At 32.1% G+C, this 15437-nt stretch overlaps 1 protein-coding gene across 1 annotated transcript in view; it reads right to left on the bottom strand.

Annotated features, from left to right (window-relative positions):
• Nucleotides 1–15437, bottom strand: part of LOC142973201 (uncharacterized) — a 187369-nt gene that overhangs the window by 159313 nt on the left and 12619 nt on the right. The window lies entirely within an intron of this gene.

Below are 15437 nucleotides of genomic sequence, written 5' to 3'. Positions count from 1 at the left end.
CGGGACAGTTAGCGTTCAGCCACCAATTAAAAAAGAAAAACAAGATGGCGAATTTATTGCAGTATTTTATAGCAAATTGCATCAATAAATTAAACCAGATAGCCCTAAAATGCGGCGTCGTAAAATGTTGATCTAAAAATATTAATAGTTGGTGTAAAACATCAGAGGCATATTTTTTGACAGTGACGCAAGCTGTCACTTTCACTTGACAGATGTCAGTTCATCACCTCGGGACTAATTAGTATACTGGAAGCATGTTGACTTAAGGACAATGGCCTGACACACATCTTTTGTTAATAAACAAGGGAAAATATTGGCCGTTTATGGAGAGAGAATACATAAATATCACGTGTTCTAGTAAATCTATTTTTAAAATATGGAAATATTTTAATGCACAAGTGCTACTTAAGATTATAAGTAACTTTTGCTTTAAGATTTCGTTTTAAATAGACATACTATTTCTAAAATCTCAGTATTTTTCGTAAATCGTAATAATACGGTGTGTGTGAACAAGTAAAACTGAATATTCTTTATTATCTTCTCATAATTATACAGAGATTACTTAATTACTATCGTCCTGTGTAATTAATTAAGCGATATTCTTACGATTTACATAAATAAAGTTTTTTCCTCGTGAATGATGTTTTTTATTTGTGTTTTTTAGTTTTAATTATAAGGTACAGTAATTAATTTATAATATGATTCTCTTCGAATGAGTCATTTGGTTGATATTTTTATTGGTTGCAAATGTTGACATTTGTTTTATAGCACTATTGTCATTGGTATTATTTATATTTTATTGTTATTGTTTAAAACAACAATTATTAATTTATTGTCTCATAATTAATAATCAGTTTATTTTATTAGTTTAATACTAACGTTTCTTAACTTATACCTACTCAATAACAATAACGTCTTTCAAGTTACTATACTTATACTGTATTATATATTATAGAAACTTCTTACTTATTATAATAGAATACGGGAATTATAGCGAACACGCATTTTATCGAAGAATGCCTGACGTTTCGGCGCAGGTTACACTGGCCGTGGTCGCAGGCTGACAATATTTTTTATATAAGTACATAAATTCCGATCCTGCAGAGTAACAGTTTTTTACATACTCTTTTTCTATTACGTTTTTAAGGATTTACGACAAGACAAAAAGGACTGTGCCGTAAAAACCTGAAAAAATTACGATTGATGAATCTGCATCACTTTTAGAATAGTTATATTTTCTACACATGTTATTAGTGACATTTTAGTTTATGAAACCACTCTATATATTTATATTTATATAAAAGTGAGTCTCAAGTTTATTTTAAAAGGTTACTTCACCATCAGACCGTGAGATCTACTCTATAAATATTCACTGAATACTATTGTACGTTAAATGGCAACTATATGCAAATTAAATCATCACAATCAAATGACGTAAACTTTATAAGAATTATAATACTTTATATGACATAATGTCAATATGACGAATTTGACATGTGACTCATCGGTTACGAAAGGAATGACTTTGACATGCCTATTCGCATCCAACGGGTTAACCCTTACATAGAACATTTTGCGCCCAATTACCTTTTCAGTAGATTTTATTTCGATTGTAATAAGGTTGAAATTCGTTCCAAACGTCTTTTTTCATATGAACAGTTTTGTTGGTATTTTATTTCATCAAGTTCCTTGAAAGGTGTCAAGTAGTAATTTCGTACGATGTGCGTAATTTTGTTTGCATTTAAAAGGAGATGCGTAGGACTTTTATATTTAGGCATCAATTATTTTTTTGATTGTAAACCGTGGGTTAGAAACTATATGTGTTTATTATACGTGTAAGCTATTTTATTAAACCTTGGATATGTTATTGACAAAGTTAATTGAGTAAGGTGTGTTTCTTTAGCATTCATTTTGGATAACTGATTAGAATACGCGGATGGCAACTATTATGTCCAATAAAGAATTTTACAAAATGATATTAAATTTGGCAATATTTTTGCAAAGAAATTTGAAGTAAATTAAGTCTTTTTTTTAAATTTTATCGAGAATGAGCTAAGTCGTTCAGTCTACAACGTGAATGAAGAGAAAGCAAGAAACTTTACAGTAAAACCTAAACTTTTAGTAACTTTTCAAGAACTATTTTAGAGTAGTTTGATATTATATAAATGTTGCATAACCTATTTGCTAAATAAATTTAGTGATGTGACAGCAAATGTATCAAAAAATAACTGGTAAACTTCCATCTAATAAGTTATCTGATAGATATTTGAATGGTGAAACCGGGTCTCAGTCATTTACTGTCATTTATAGTTCCACTTTCCACCACTGTGGCGCTAGTGTCGCACACTCAACCTGTCAATGCCGATGTCAGTTTGCATTTCTTTTCTCCTAGTTATTTACATAGCCCACCTTTGTCCTTATGTTCACGCGTCGTCTTAAAGGAACAACGCAGAATTGTTGACACAAATGTTTCCTATTGTCAATGTAAAAGTTAAATAAAAATGTCACGCTCATACTATTTTAATATTCATTAGGGTTTACCGTTCACAATTTGGTATTTCGTTGTATTTGTCAAGTTTTTTTTGGGTGGTCTATGTTAGAAGACTTAGCGAGTAATTTAAAAAGAAATAAGGGATTTTATCATTGCACGGCTACTTTTGTAATGATATGTAATGTGCCTAAGTATGTTACTTACGCACATTAGATTTATACCTGTCAAAGTCTACAACAAATCATTATTGCTTGAATGTCCTCAACAATAGTGCACTAAATCTACCAGTTTAATGTGGGGTATCGTATCTTTTATAATGCTGTATTTTTACTCCCATTTTACATATAAATCCTTGGTTGATAACCTAACATATAACATATTAACCTAAACTATGTTAAAGAACTCCTTTAAAATTTATGTATTGATTCTGTTCGTCAAAAATAATAAATCAAATTCAATCACAGAAAACGCGAGTATCAAAAACACCTAGACCAGTTTACAATATTACTCTGATAAGTTTACCCGATAATATAGCCCTGAACTATAATTTTCTACATTACTTTCATCCCATCGCTAAACGTGTTAAATGTACCCTAAAGCGGCCAGCTTTCTTCCTATAAAACTGATTAAGAACATCCAACGATACCAATTATGGACACTAGACCGCTATTGGATCGTTAACTGGACAACGCACACCCTTTTCATGTACAGTGATTAATATTCATAAATTACTAGGACGAAATTATAAGCTATAAGCTTCTTTATATTTGAATAAATTTTAATAACTATTTCTTATATATTTTAGCATTACAAGTGAGAAATAGATTTTAACAGCGTTTGGATTTTGGCATCTGTTAACCTTCTGTAGATGATAAAGCCAAATTAGTGTACATAACTTATACTGCCATACATTTAGAAAATGTATTTTCATGACAAATGAATTCAGTGCTGTGAGGATTGAGGATGATGAAATCATTATCAATGTGATCTTAGAGGAAGAAAATAAATTAGGATTACTATTAAATTCGTTTTGATGCATGCCCAGTTGCTGCGATAAAGAGAGGGAGGTTAAGCAGAAATCAATCCCGCTTTTTGATTTCTATGACAAAGTATTATTTCAACACCTGTATAAGATGTAAGAAACCGGAAGATGTAAAGAACCGGCTTTTACTTTAGACTCAAAAGCATAATATTCCCAAACGGTCAAGATTTTCTGAAAATTTCGTCTCACAAATGTGTCAAAGGCAAAAACAGTTATTTCAAACAATTTTCAGTAATATTCCAGTTTTAACCTTGGTGTATGAACAACAGACGGCGCGAACATGTCACTACAGTACACAGAATGAGAGCATGGTTTACACTCGTAAATCTACCGGCTGTGACAGTATTTGGGACATACGTGACCGTTATTGGTGCAAGTCATACGACTGTAGCGATTTGGTACCATTTTGATAGAATTAAGGCACATTTAAAATATATTTTTGTAAGTTCCTCAATAGTTTTCTTAAATAAATAAATAATAATTATTAAATTTTATTTGTACTAGATTTCTTCGTCTGAAAGAAAAGTATTTTTTTATATCATATTTTGAACTACCCCGGCTTTATTCATCCTTTAATTAGTTCAGACGTACAATTGTATTATGTACTTATATAGAAAAAAATAAGCAAAAGAAATGGGCGTGCCCCCTATTATATGGGACTTAAATTGTTAATAGCGAAACGCGGATGTTTTTATATACCTTTGATTAAACCTCCGGGCATATCAGGCGTATTGAATGTATGTATAGAAAAATTGTTACTTTCTTATATTCGCATGGATAATGAAATGTTGTTTTTATAAATTGATTTTTATTTTTCTCATGTCCAATTAAAGTTTGTCAAAAGACATCTAACTAAGAAAATTTCACTTATTGTTAACTGATTACCATGTTTCAAATTGGGAAAGAAGTTTGCGTGACTTTATTGGAAAATTAGAAACGTTTTATCAAAGTAATTTAAAATTAAAATTATGAACCAATTTCTTTGTATTACTGGTAAATTGACTTTCAGTGCGATACAGAATTCCTACTTAAATCTTTGCATGATTTTTATCTTCTTATTCAATCGCAGAACACTTTTACGAAAAATCTACATTAAGTATGCATTTTTCTTTATACAAATACTATATCGTGTTAGTAGGGAAAATTTATTTCTGTCATCGCGGGTTTCTACTTCTTAACAGAATTTTATATTTCTGATTAGTTCCAAATTTTTTCCGATAGCTGTTTTTGAACCCTGTCTTTAATAATAGTAAGGTAAATCCTGATTAATAATTAAAGTGCGAAAATTAATCTATTACAATTTTATGCCCAACCTGCTGAACCAAAGGCAAGGCAGCCCAAAATAATCACCACGGGTGGAGTTTTAAGCTAGTGAACATTATTTGTTCTAGAAATCGCCATCGCTCCTATTTAAACCGTACAAAACTTTCACAATTAAATTTCGCGAGATGATCTCACCTAGCCTTGGGGTTGCATTTTATTTTATTGCAGCAATAAAAGCCGCCATTTTGTCGTGAACAATGAGTCTGACCTTCGTGGGTGCATCACGACTGTACTGTTATGGGACCGCCTGCGACGAATTCTATAGACCTATTAGGAAATGACATTAAGCTGTAATATCATATTATAAAATATGATCCGAAGAATCTATCTAGTTATGTCCACGTCTATAAAAAATGAAACGAAAATAAGACATCGTATAACCTAGGCTATTTAGCGTATTCTATTCATTTTTTATACTTAATAAAAATAATATTTCTACTAACGAAATTAAATTATATTTTCCAGATCGCATTTAATTTTAAATCTCTGTGACCTAGAATTATATCCCAAATGAGGTGTATCAGAAATACGATTTCAGGCATAAGAAAATCTATATCAGAAATATTCAAACCCAAACATAATTTAAATAAGCAACACAAGTAAAGTAAGATAATGTTTCAATCTAAAGTTAATATGTAAACAAACGTACAACAGACACTATTAAACTCCAAGTGGGCAATAAAATGTACAACATTGAGAACAAATATGGCTAGAAATGAGTTATAATTAGCTTTATTATAAACTTACAGTTTAATAGACGACCAGTCGTAGTGGCCAGTATTATTACAGCTGACCAGTATCGAGAAATTTTGTATGAAAATCTGATCAGCGCCTGTGACGGGTGTCGTAGGAAACATTTTGGCAGTACATTCTAAATCTCAAAATTTCGATAACTAGCCGGTTGCCGGTAGTCGATAGTGGTAGAGAATCGAGGTACAGAAGATTGGATTGGAGTTTTGAGTGAGAAGTTCAAGTAAAATAATATCTCATTCCCGTCATACAAGATTATTGTGTTTATGAACCTGATTTGTAGTGTAACGGATGAACTAATGTACCGGATTCCAATTTACCTGAAAACAAAAGAATATTATCATTAATATCGTATAGTTAAGAATATTATCATTAATAGTTTTAGTAATTAGTAATACAGAGACACTTCGATCGCACGTGATAGAAAACAACGCATTTGTAAAATAGATTTTTCAAACGTAAAGGGAAATCTGCTTTAGTGAGTGTAACCTACATTTTATATCATCATCGTAAACGAAAGCAAAAGACTATCGATCATAATCTCATTTTGTTTTCTTATCAAATATGGCTGACATTTGACATGTTTTTTCAACAATCCTCTTTGATGTTCGCCGCTACGAAAATACTTGGAAAATACGCTCGCCTCTATTTTTAATTGGTAATTTTGAAAACACATACTTTATTTATTTTAGTCTTTTTTCGCATAGAAGAAACCTTTTCTAGATATACAACCGAAGAATGAATACTTCATGAAATTAACGATTTTCCGAAACATATGATATTTTTCACTACAAAATGATCTAATAGTTTAATTGACGTTTATACCAATTAACGGAGCACGATGAATCGGATGAACATAGTACAATCTTAGACCATAGTTTGTTTCAAAAAATATGTTACGAAAACGTATAAAATCCCACCGCGTATTCTTTGAATTAGATTAGTTAACCACTTCAGCTGTATTTGTTCTGAGCCTGTTTGTCAATTTATCTATATAAGTATGTATTTAGAAGTATAGAAGTATGTTTATCAGTTATTTGGTTACCATAGTACAAGCTCTGCTTAGTTTTGGAATCAAATAATCGTATGTGAGTTGTCCAATAATATTTATTAATTTATTTAGTTTGAGGATATATAAAGTTACTAGCTGACCCGGCAAACGTTGTTTTCCCAAAAAAAATAATTAAAAAGCATTGTCCAGCGGACAAAATTGTGAATCTAAACCATTCTCAGATCCCCTTGAACACACACAAAAAATTTCAATAAAATCGGTCCAGTCGTTTAAGAGAAGTTCAGTGACATACACACTTATAGAAGAATTACATATTACATATATATATAAAGATGTACCATATTTTAAATAACCGCACCTATGTATATAGGTGTAAGTAATATTTACTTTCCTTCATAAATTGTTTACGCTTTACATGTCAACTAGTGATGTCCAGTTGCAATATTTCAAAGGATGAACTAAATACCATTCATCCGGCACCAATGCTCAGTGATAATTGTTATTGGTTAGAATGGTGCGTTACAACAATATGTCCGATCACAATAGATACGTGTCACTAGTTGTAGTTAAATACAAAACATTATATGAGAACGATGGTGGAGGAGGAGCTCGTGTCTTAGTTAACAACAGCCGCGCGAATGGATCTCTGAGGTTAAGCCTCGCTTGCCGAGGTTGTTCTGTGGATGGGCGATCATCTTATACATATCGAGTATTCGGAAGTCACAGGTAAATTGTGGGTCCCGGCTATCATTTTCGAAAATCTTTGACAGTCGTTAGCAGTAGCAGAAGCTTGGAAGTTTGACAAGCAGTCTCAACGAAGGGTATCGTGATATATACTTATAACCCAGGGAACTGGGTTGTGGACATCCGATAGGCAGTCGCTCCATATAAAACTAAAAATGCTTAATAATCTATCTATATACATATATTCTGTAAAATTATTTCATTATGAATAAATTAATAAGGAATAGTTTAATTTCGTTATCATAAATACACGACACACGAAAATTAAATGACAATTAATTGTTAAAGGAAAAATAAATTATACTAAACGGTTCTTAGACGAATTTATGAAGACAAGCTTGACTATTATGACAACAGCAACAAAAGAAAAAAAACAAACTCGCAAATCAACGAATAAAATATAAGATTTCAAAATAAGAATTCTCGTCGTCAATGACAGTTCTTGAAAAACATCTTTGTTATAATATTCGAATATCAAAGACGATCTACTGACACAATTCCATTCGCACAAATAACTCGAGAGTATGAATGAAGAACGACTCTGAGTCATTCATTCCCATTCAGCCAGTTCGCTATTTAATTTAAATTTTATAATTGGAACATTCGCGTTTCTGAAAATAAATGAGTGACAGTCTCATCAACTGAGTGTGTTCCTTTTGTAACTTTATAAAGTACAGCTGGCCATTCATATTCTAATTTATAAACTACTCAATTCGCGAAATATATATTTTGATTTGAAATTTTGACAAAGAGACACATTTTTCATTTATATTATTACTAACATAAATTATGACAGATGTATCAAAATGGCTCTCATACAATCTTACCTAACCCAATCTGATAACAACATCTATTAATTTTAATAAAATTTCGAATAATCATGCTACTCGTAATAAATTATAGCCAGTTGAAGTAAACGGTTATTTCCTGTCAAATCAGTTCAAAGTCATGAGATAAATGTTTGCTCAAGGCGTTTGAATATGTAGTGTCACGGAAGTACGTCAGCGTAAGATTAGTAGTATCTCGGCGTAAACATAATGTACATACAAATAAAACTATTGTCATACATTTTGGTGTATAAAGTAACCCAGTGTATAGTCAAATATAAAAGTTTTAACTTTGTTTCATTGACTTTTAGCCAAACAGAGACTAAAGATTTGTAAATATGTATATGACCTACATTTATTGAAATAAATCAAAATAATATTTGCAATCATTAGAATATCAAACATTCACAAGTCCTGAATAAACCATTTACAGTGTATGAATCTAAACCTTATTCACAAGCATTTTAAAACATGATGTATGCTCAATTTTACAAACACCTCAACCAAAAAATAACAACAAATAAAAAATATAATCCATAAATCGAACACAGGAAGCAATCAAAAAGTCCAAAGTGGTGCACAACAGAAACCCTATCCCTTTGATGTTTTATTGGTGAAGGAAACAATGGGATCGTGACCGAACCTGGCATACGGCATTATGGCCTTTGCCTGCCCACAGACTAAAAATAGCTATTTTTGGCGCCAAACTTGTATTCGACCACAGAGGTAAAAAACTTTAAAAGGATTTCGCGCCAAACTACCACAAAGGTTTTATGCTTACAAGTTCCAACGTTCGAATGAATGGTGGTCAAAATGTGGTGGAAAAAAAATACGAATGGTGTTGTGGTCGTGTAGGTTTCCTTTGTAATTTCTGTGCGTGAAATTCTTTGTGAAAAGGTGTATTGTGGTATTCTTTATATCGGCCGGAACTAATTAATCTTATTGGTCGTTGTACGCAATATAAAATGGAGGAAGTTGTGTGGTAGACACTAGCGACATCTGTTATTGTTTGATTATGAAAGTTTTGTGTTTTTTGAGAGACCGACATCGTTAATTTATTTTGACGGCGTCCGCGGTATAGTGGTTAAAGTGGTCACTACACCGGTGCATCGCTGCTGTTGCGACGTGACGTGGGTTCGATTTCCAAACAGAAAAAGTAAATGTAAATTTATAGAATTACAGGATTAATTTAATTCTAAGTGTGGTGTCTATCTTTAATGAAGTTAGTTTTCTCAAGAAATAAATATAATGTGCGTGATAAACAGGCAATTTCAAATTTCGGGTCTATAACGGATGATGTTTTACTAAATTTAATCAGATATGTTTACGTAAATACTTTTTCAGAGAGAAATACCTAACTAAGTAATACATATTATTTTAAACAATTGAAAATGTAATGTATTTAAAATTTGCATTGAAATTATATGCATAGGTCGTAAATGTCAGTTACCTTATTATAACTTGTGTTAAACAGTGCAATTAAATGAATAGTTTATATGAACAGTAAAATTACATTGTTGGCAAAAATATGTAATGTAGAAACTAACATACGTAATAGGACTCAAGGCCTAACCCCTCCCCTTCGTTTGGAAGGAGACCCTTGGCCTGCAGTGGGACAGTAATGGGTAAAAAAAATAGCACTTGGCCTGACCCAGAAATTAAACCCAGGACCCCCGAAATACTCTGCCGATCACTCCACAAAGGCATTATTTTACTAAAATATCGAGAAACTAACCTAAATACCTAAACATATTGTAAATCGTATACAAGACCAATAAATTACGTAATGCACACAGTATAAGTAGGTACACTAATCACAGTAATTAGATTCAATCAACTATAACTATGTGCGTATAAAGCAAGCAATTATAATTCTTCAATAAATGTCTTCATTTAGTTAAACACGAGCATAAACTAGACGTACTAATATGGATGTAATTTGTTAGTTAATAATTAACTTTACTTAGTTATTTTCGAACTGTAATCCGACCACTTGGTAGACAGCCAATTTCATTGAAATAGATAGTGTGATAGTGTCCAAGTGTCCAAACAATGCACTGGTACACCTTTATTTTCATAACCCAGTGAGACGGATTACCGACTTGACTAGTTAGAGGTCAGGCGCAGGACCGACGGCTTTCCGTTCTCTCCGTGGCACGGAGGTTTTTCTTTTCTATCTATAAAAACCTATATGACACACTAACAACAAGTTTTTTCTAGTAGTTTTGTAGTTTTTTATAAACTATGGTAAGTTCGTTGGGCGGAATTTTCGACTAAAAACGATCATATTGGGGTTTATGTACTCATATATGGTCATCAAACACTAAGATACATAGCCATATTACCTGACTAAACAATCACACTATGTAAAGGTTAAGTAATTAACACAGTGACATTTAAGCCTCGCCGGCATTTCATTCCACTTTCCCTGAAAGTGCCATCTTCCTACCTCAATACTCGTTTAGTTATACACATAAGTTCTGCACGCGATTTTGTCCGCGTTAAAGGCTTTCTCGAGGTTAAAGTATTCTTTGTGTTAATTTTGTTAAACATTTCTTGAGGGTATAAAAAGTCCACAATTCGTTCTTGGGCAGTGTGGTAGACTTAAGGCCTGACCCCTTCCTCAATTCGAGAGAAGACCATTGAGCATCACGGGGCAGTAATAAGTTTTAAAGAATATCGAAATCGTAAACTAGCAGATCAGAAACTAATGTTTGGGAGCATATCAAACATCCATACATCCCACGAAATTTCGAAGGTGCTACTTAAAAATTGGATCTTAACAAATTATTTATTTAACTTATCGACTTTTAACTATACATTAAAAATATGTTAAATAAACTGTAAAATGCTTCAACTAACGTAACATTAAAGTAAAGAAAGACAGGTTAAATTGCCTATGCAATTTTAGTCCATAACCAGTAAAATTGCTTGCAAAAATACTTTACCCCATTCCAAAGATTGTGACCACAGCTAAATTCAAGTACCTTAGTATATTGAAAATCATTGCACGTATAATAAATTAGTCTTAATTCAGTAAAAGTTTCACATTTCCAACAAGTTTGACCACTTTCCGATAACTGTTGGTTAATTTATCGACAGTATTTTGACAGTAATTGTTTTGATATAACAGTCGTACTCGGTTGTAAGCCATAATTGGTTTCAGCTTTTACACCTCCAATAGTAATTTAAGTAATGAAAAAAAGAAATGGCGATTAAAAACAGCGGCCAAGGATTTGTTACCGTCTATTCTCATTGACTCGCCTTTCGAATTTATAGTAATCATGAACTAAATTAAAAAATGGTTTGTGTGACTTTTAATTTGACTTTACATTTTCGACCCTTAATATTGAATAATATAATACGTAGCGTGTTGTCTTTTTACAAACATACATACATAAATATCATGTTACTTCTTACTAACCGGTTTTAAAAAGAAATGCAAAAAAATATTGACGATGCACCTGCCGCATTTAGGCCACGACGACCGAATTTTGCCGAAGTGTGCCGAAAGAAGCCGAACGGTTCGTAAGAAGCAAATTGACTCTGAAATGAGTTCAATTGATTTACTGCATTTTTTCTGGCGTTAAAAATTACGATCGTTTATTCTTTCTGTTCCTGTTACTTGCTAAAATCGTATTTTTTATTAAAAAAGTGTATAGGCAGACAGACCGCCAGAGATAGGCTATAGTAGGAAATTATGAGGGAGGCCTTTGCCCAGCAGTGGGTCGATACAGGTTTATAATGATATTATTATGTATGTCTAGTGTGAAAACTTTACGCATCCGAAATGTCCATAACGGGACTCATTGGTTCCAAAAAATACTTTTTAGTGGTGCGAATCCAACCACTTTCTTATCTACGGACTCATACTCAATACTTGCTGAGATAAGAATGTTTTAAAAATATAAAAAAAAAAGAAATCTGAAATGATTTGAGCACAAAAGAACTTCCAATGGTCGAACTTGTGTTGTCTATCAAACAATACCAATAACAATGTTTGTATCGTATTTCAAGTGTCAGAATAAAGACATAACTGATTTCATTCAACCAGAAGAAACTAATAGCTTCATAATCTCAGGTTTAAACCAACTTGAGATCAAGTTACAAGTGTGCAGTTTCGTGCGCAATGTGCTTCAATGAATGCTTGTGATTATTCATAACTTGTGCATATATTATATTATAACGTTGATATACTTAGACCATATAAACGGGACCGCGGTCCATATGCTGAGCACTTCGCTTGATAACTTAGTTATGAAAAAGATTTTGCTTGCATTAGTAGTAGTAGTATACCGGATGGAAAAATATGGGCCGTTGAGGGAAAATTACTTTAAATTTTGAAGATATCTTTATTCACTGAAATTTGTTATTATGTCGACTAATTGGCATATGTTTGTAAATAAGACACATATTGTTTTATACTTAATACACATAATACTCGTTTACATACATCTAATACAATAATCTGGATAGAGGTCTCCCCTCTTTTCTATTAATATTTTATATTATAATACACTAACAAAATGGTCCTGCATCATACATGAATATTGCATAAGTAAGATTTAACTTATCATTAATTTTAATTCTTATAGGAACCAAAAATAAAGATAAACAAGTCTTGACCTTACACATATACTTACTAAAATAATGCTCATTGAACATATTAACAAAAATAAAAAATCGACTAGTTATACGTCCATAAATTATAAAGCTTAGTTCCCACTCAAGCCAGCTTTGGTCGGCTAACAGTAAACCGAAACAGATGCGTGTTGTGTGAAATAACCGAGGGATAATCCGTAGGGATTTGCACTCGGCTTGAGTGATTCACTATTAACTGCAAGCGAAACACCTGCTCGCTGTAACTAATGCTCGATAGTATCGTATCGAGTTTATGTTGTGTCGAGTTTCTATCGATCTAATGTCAAAAGATTTGATTTTATTGGAATGGTCTGAGATGTTAAATGTTCTACTAATTAATTTATTTGTTATAATAAAATTGGCAGTGTTCTGCGATTAAGCTTATTTACAAAAAACTTTTAGGTTTTTCACTCAAGCTAGAGTTTTTAAATGAAAAAACCTAAAATTACCAGTTCCTAAATCGCAACAAAATGTATTTTATGTGTTTGAAGGACGAGTGGCCCAATATTTAGCAAATTTTGTCTAAAGCAATAAATTCACACTAGTATATGCGGCAAATAAATTATCGCATGTCAAACCATAATCACTCAATTTAAGTATCAACTTTCAACACAAAAACTGCACTTCCTACTTTTTGCACCCAAATACATTTACAAAAAAGGTGTCAAATCTCTTAATAGTAAGACATAAATTAAATTTAATTTATGTCTGTTAAGTTAGTGGAACATCTGTTATTGGCGACAGTTGGCGACATTTGGCGACAAACACCGACAAATAGCAAGTCTTGCAATTCATTGACATAAATGCGATTCGTGGTTAATTTAACGGAGGGTGGCTTTATTTGACAGAATAGGGATTTATTATAGAACTTTATTGGTTTATTGATGATCTTTGTTATACGAGTGCGTATTGTCAAATGACTGACGCGTATTGAGTAGAATAAATCCAAAATTAGTTCGATTGTCGAAATTGTTTTGTTTCATGGCGAAATGTGATTTTATGATCGTTCCGCAATGGCATCAATCGTCGTGCCAATGTCCTATGAGACAAGTAACACAGACATTTTAATTCTGGAAGCTCTTGCCGTCTACAGATAGAGACTGGTGAAAAGAAAAAATAATGCAGTAGAATATTTCTGCAATTTTCAACGTGTTAGCTGTAAATAAAATAACTAACAAAGAGGTATAAATCATATCTAGGTATTATCTTAATGCGTTATGATCTAAGTAATAATTTTCGCGTCACATTTTAATTTTGACACGATAATTTGCGCTATCAGACGGAATTTGACTGGACAATGGTGTTTGTCAGTGAAGCGTATAATTTAATGTACCTTAAATTAGGTAGGTACTTAGGTATTTTGCAGCAGACTGTTACGACCTTATAAGATTGTTATTGCATTGCCACTTTTTTAAAGCTTTGAAATTATTGTCAGACTGATTTATCTCTTGACATTTCTAAATAAGTATCAGTTATCTTATCAAATACAATTTTGGCAGTTGTTTCCGTAGATTTATCTGACGGTTATGAATAAGCTGTCAACCTAGTTTTCAAAATCCTGAAGTAAGGACCTATATAGAAACTGTAAGTATGCATTTCTTTTACTCAATTGTACGTTAACAGAAAAAATAGAATGACATTTAGCCCACAGATAGTCTATAAAACATAATAATTTCCAAAATGACGTACAAAAAACACGTATACAGGGAACCTTCCACTCACATAAGCTCAAATATCGCAAATCACATCGCACTAATGTACCACTATTCTAGAAAGGGACATCTGTCGGTCCGGATGTTAACATTAAACGCATTGAGTATAAATATTACACTAAGGGTGTTATATTACTGTACAGTAACCAGTGGGGTTGAATGTGGGGCACATTTATTTGTTCACTAGTTAAAGCACGCAGTTTCACTCGTGTACAAAATTCAATTCCTAAATTATAATTCTAACTGGGAGAAAAAGGGTATAAAAGTTTGACTAATACGAAATAAGTTCGATTTTTTTATATAGTCTCTATATAAAGTCATTTTGCAACAACGGACTAGAGTAACCAGCGCCAAAGTTAACATGACACTTAATATTTTAAACTTTGTTTTTAATTATCGTCTATTCCGTCCCTCACTTTGTCCAGCAGTGGGAACAATATTCAGGGTTAAAAAAACCCATACTGACATTCGGCAAAGTTTCACCGTCATTGACATTAAAATAAACAAAAACACAATATTATTAAAGTTAGTTCACAGAAGTAATCTTGCAAGTTTAAAAGCGTACAGACAGACATTCATATTAACAATATTATTATTTGTATATAATATAAGTATAGATTTGTATAAAGTCTTTGTTACGCTCACGGTAAGGTGTAGTGTTACGTGCATTGCTCTACAGGGTGATAATTCATTTTGAAAATGTTCACCGTTTGTTATGTTTTGTTCGCTAAGGTAGTGTTTGTTGTTTGTTTTAAAATATGATATATTGCTCATTGTGTACGAGTGTCGGGCTAAATAAATATGTTGCTTTTTTGCTTAATTTGTGCAGATTACTGATATAATTAAGCGAAATGTTGTTTAGGAAGATGCATATAAATATGGTTTTGTTTTTATT

The sequence above is a fragment of the Anticarsia gemmatalis genome, chromosome 5 (genome assembly GCF_050436995.1).
Source record: "Anticarsia gemmatalis isolate Benzon Research Colony breed Stoneville strain chromosome 5, ilAntGemm2 primary, whole genome shotgun sequence".
Lineage (NCBI taxonomy): Eukaryota > Metazoa > Arthropoda > Insecta > Lepidoptera > Erebidae > Anticarsia > Anticarsia gemmatalis.
This window is presented reverse-complemented; position numbering and strand designations above follow the sequence as displayed.